This window comes from Mustela nigripes, chromosome 2 (assembly GCF_022355385.1).
Source record: "Mustela nigripes isolate SB6536 chromosome 2, MUSNIG.SB6536, whole genome shotgun sequence".
NCBI lineage: Eukaryota > Metazoa > Chordata > Mammalia > Carnivora > Mustelidae > Mustela > Mustela nigripes.
This window is the reverse complement of record NC_081558.1, coordinates 177,438,582-177,443,521: the sequence shown is the minus strand read 5'-3', so window position 1 is coordinate 177,443,521 and position 4,940 is coordinate 177,438,582. Positions and strand designations below refer to the sequence as shown.

At 35.9% G+C, this 4,940-nt stretch overlaps 1 pseudogene; it reads left to right on the top strand.

Annotated features, from left to right (window-relative positions):
* Positions 1-2,765: 2,765 nt before the first annotated feature.
* Positions 2,766-3,192, top strand: LOC132010253 (large ribosomal subunit protein uL15-like; annotated as a pseudogene).
* The last annotated feature ends 1,748 nt before the right edge of the window (positions 3,193-4,940 follow it).

The window sequence follows — 4,940 nt, the reverse complement described above, 5'->3', positions numbered from 1 at the left end:
CTCCCCTTCCAATTTCCCTAGTTTTTAAAAATGATACATACCTGGAAATTTTGAATACAACAATCTGCCCTTTGTATACAATGGTTGTTATGACAAGACAATACAAGTGCAGATAAGGCTGCATAGTAACAGTGGATATTTGAAACTAGAACAAAGAGCTTTCTTGAGATAAATTTTTCAATACACTTCTACAATTCTGAAAGTAACTATAGGTCATGCACTATAATTATGTGTTACAGAAAATGAATAAAAGATGTTCTTCAAAAACAAATAAAAAGTAATATTAAAACCCCTTCTTTGTTCTAATTTGAGAAGAATGCTACCATACATTTAATCCAAAATAAATTTTACTTTATAGCATTCAGGGTCATATGCAAACTAATATTAAAGCTCAAATGTATCACACACACACACACACACACACACACACATATACAACACAATAAAATATGGCATCAACTCTTCTTGATTTTTTTTTTTTTTTTTATAAACAAAGTTAAACTGGGGCACCTGGGTGGCTCAGTGGGTTAAGCCTCTGCCTTCAGTCCAGGTCATGATCTCAGGGTCCTGTGATTGAGCCCTGCACTGGGTTCTCTGCTTCTCAGGGAGCGTGCTTCCCCCTCTCTCTTCCTATCTCTCTGCCTGCTTATGCTCTTTCTCTCTCTCTCTGTCAAATGAATAAAATCTTTAAAAAAATAAGCAAAGTTAAACTATCAATATTTTCTTCATTTTTTCCACTGTGGAAACAAGACTCATTTCAAATATTTATACCCAATAGGCAACATATTAGCAAATACTCATAAAGAAGAAAAAGGCCAGACATACTGTGCCTAGTAATGAATTCCAACTAGGCTTTTTTAAGGAAATTATATACTTTATTTCTTAAGGTATCTCTAGTAAATAGTAAGTATGCTTTAAATATTTAAATTGAATAAATAGTAAATATGCTTTTGAAATAAAGATACTTATTTCTTAGATTAGCAGGAATTTGTCCATAGGACTTAGCAGAAACTAGAGCAAAAACTATCAAAGATAAGATTCAGTTAGAAATTTGAATTTGTTTCTGGCATTGATAAATTGAATAGTCAGTGTAGTTGGTAGAAATGTGCATGCTGCTTACTGAAGACACTCTTACTGCCTAGAATAACTAAGGCTTGCTTATTCTTGACTAGATTAAAAAACAACCTCTAAGAGGTTAAATGCATACAGGTATGAGACAGTAGACATCATCTTACCTTTACTGGATTTAATATTAACTAAGTGCTGTTGGTCTTATCTCTAAGGAACTTCTGACCTTGATGCTGGAATGTAGGTCAGATTTAAAAAAGAAAAAAACAAAATCCACTGTTAAGCAATTAGAATTTTTTTTTTTAACTCTAGCATCCCAGTGGAGCTCCTAGATTAAAAATAATAGGCTTACCAAAATCATTTCTCAACAATTTGGGTTAATATCAGTTTACCTCTTGTCAAAGAAAAGTTGTCTACTTCTATACTAGTGATATAGAAAATATTTTGGTCATTACATAGTTTCTTGGGTTAAACAAAAGGGCATTATGCAGTATTTATTTAATAATTAATCTTTATCCAAAGCCTGATAATTCAAAGTGAAAGATATACCAGCCAGGAAACTGAGTCCTGTCATATCTACAAAACTTCTTTGCCCACCTTGCCTGAATTGGCACTATGTCCTGCTAAGTACACTTCTGAATACCAACATGAGAAAAATTTGTTTCTTTTTCCAACTACCCACCAAGTTACATAACACACTACTCTAATTCAGGCCTTCATTTTGTTTTACTTATTATAACCTTATTTTAAAAGTTATTTTTATGGACAGCCTGTGTGGCTCAGTCAGTTAAATTTCAACTCTTGATTTTGCCTCAGGTCATGGTGTCAAGGTTATGACATCAAGTCCCACCTTGCACTCTTCACTGGGCATGGGGCCTGCTTAAGATTCCCTTTCTCTCTCTTCCTCTTACCACCCCCCAACATGTGTTTTCTCTCTCAAAAAGGAAAAAAAAGTTATTTTTACTGATATATTTATTTGGGCTCATTATGTTTATTATTAAATATAATGTCTAAAACAAAAATAGGAAACCTCTTCATCTAATTCTCCAGAAAATGTAACCTGGTTTCATAACCTTATAGACATTTTCAATATAAGCACAAATATGTATGTATTTGCATTCAAATTTTACAAAAATTAATCAATGCTTTACTCACTGTTTTCTATTATGTGTGCATGCATGGGTGCATGTGTGGGTTGTTAATATTAGATTGTATTTTTATTATGGTCTTTGGATAAATCTTTGTATTCAGTACTCAGTGTTACAAAATTATAATCCTGTTTCCTATTTAGATATTCCTTAATAACTAAAATTATTGATTTACTGAAAACAGATAATTTGGCAAATTGGATTTTGGATAAATTTTAAAACAAATAATAAAAATTTGCATAAATTAAAATAAGCTACTTCTGCACACCAAATTAACATTCTGTGGTATTATAAGATCACTACAGAAAATACACTTGAGGGGTACCTGGGTGGCTCAGATGGTTAAGCATCTGCCTTCAGCTCAGGTCATGATGCCAGGGACTGGGATCAAGCCCAAGGCTGGCTCCCAGCTCAGTGAAAATCCTGCCTCTGCCTCTGTCTGTCTGTCTCCCTCTCAAATGAATAAATAAAACCTTTAAAATATAAATTCAAATATACACACACACATACACATACATATGATTTCATCTGGGCTGCGGACATGCCTACATGCCTTCCAGACTGAGGAAGACTTAGAAACTTCAGGACTATGTGAGCCACAGCCAGGGCTCCATCAGCAAGCATGGGAAGTACCTAGGAGGCCAGGGTAATGTTGGTGGCATTCATCACCACAAGATTGGCTTCAACAAACACCCAGGATACTGTGGATAAGTCGGTAGGAGAAATTACCACTTAAAGAGGAACTAAAGCTTCTACCCAAATGTCAACCTTGATAAACTGTGGACCTCAGTCAGTGAGCAGACACTGGAAATTTCCTCCAAAAACAAGACTGGAGTTGCTCCTATCATGGATGTGGTGCAATGGGGCCACTACAAAATTTTGGAAAAGGGAAAACTCCAAAAAAGCCTGTCCTTCAGTAGAAGAGCAGAGGAGAAGATTAAGGGTGTAGGGAGATGCCTGCATTCTAGTAGCTTGAAGCCAGTAGCTTGTGGGGCGGGGGGCTAATTAAATGCTAACAAGTGCTCCCTCCCCCCCCAAAAAAAAAGAAGAAAAGAAAATATACTTGAAAATACCTTTGGGGGAAATGGATATTCACCATTTATATCCTTTAACATGGAACATAGTTTTGTTGAATACCAAAGGGAGACCATAACCGGTCTTCCTGGTTGGACCTGGGTGGAAACCAGGGTCAAGATCAATAATATTTTCTTATGTGTCCATGATATATTTCAGACAGGATAGTTCCCCCAAAACTAAATATCTAAGGATTGATAGCATGAAAAGCTTTTTACTTCCACCCGCCTGATGACATGCAATATTATGTACATATTATGTATAATATTAAAATTCTTAAATATTATAGATATAGGAAAACTTTGAAGACATTGCAGGTTTATTTCCAGAACACCACAATACAGCAAATAATTCAATAAAGTGAGTCAAATTTTCCTGTTTCTCAGTACATGAAAAAGTTAGATGTACACTATATTGTAGTCTATTAAGTGTGCAATAGCATTATGGTTAAAAACAAGGTACATATCTTAATTAAAAAATATTTTTCCAAAACGGGCTTTACTGAAGGTTGGGGTGGTCATGGCAGTTTCTTAAAATAAAACAACAATGAAGTTTCTCATATAGATGGGCTCTTCCTTTCACAAACGATTTCTATGTAGCATGTGCTGCTGTTTGATAGCTTTCTACCCAAGGTAAAATTTCTTTCAAAGACAGAGTCAGTCCTTTTCAGTCCTGCCACGCTTCATCAGCTAACCTTATGTAATATTCTTTTTTTTAAATTTAATTTAATTTTATTTCTTTTCAGTGTTCCAGAATTCATTTTTTATGTATCACACCTGGTTCTCCATGCAATACGTGCCTTCCATAATACCCACCACCAGCCTCATTCAACCCCCACCTCCCTCCCATCCAAAACCCTCAGTTTGTTTCTCAGAGTCCACAGTCTCTCCTGGTTTGTTTCCCCCTCCAATTTCCCCTAACTCACTTCTCCTCTCCACCTCCCAATGTCTTCCATATTATTCCTTATGCTCCACAAGTAAATGAAACCACATAATAACTGACTGTCTCTGCTTGACTTATTTCACTCAGCATAATCTCTTCCAGTCCTGTCCATGTTGCTACAAAAGTTGGGTGTTATCCTTTCTGATGGAGGCATAATACTCCATAGTATATACAGACCATATCTTCTTTACACCTTTGTATGTTGAAGGGCATCTTGGTTCTTTCCACAGGTTGGCGATTGTGGCCATTACTGCTATGAACATTGAGGTGCATATGGCCCTTCTTTTCACTACATCTTATCTTTGAGGTAAATACCCAGTAGTGCAATTGCAAGGTCATAGGGAAGCTCTATTTTCAATTTCTTAAGGAATCCCCACATTGTTTTTCAAAGTGGCTGCACCAACTTGCATTCCTACCAACAGTGTAAGGTTCTCTACATCCTCTCCAACACATGTTGTTTACTGTGGTGTTAATTTTGGCCATTCTAACTGGTGTAAGGTGGTATCTTACACCAGTTATTTTATTTGAATCCCCCTGATGGCTAATGATGAGGCACATTTTTTCATGTGTCTGTTAGCCATTTGTAGGTATTCTTTGGAGAAGTGTCTGTTCATGTCTTCTGCCCATTTTTTGATGTGATTATCTGTTTTGTGTGTGTTGAGTTTGAGGAAGTCTTTAGATCTTGGATATCAGTCCTTTGTCTTGTCA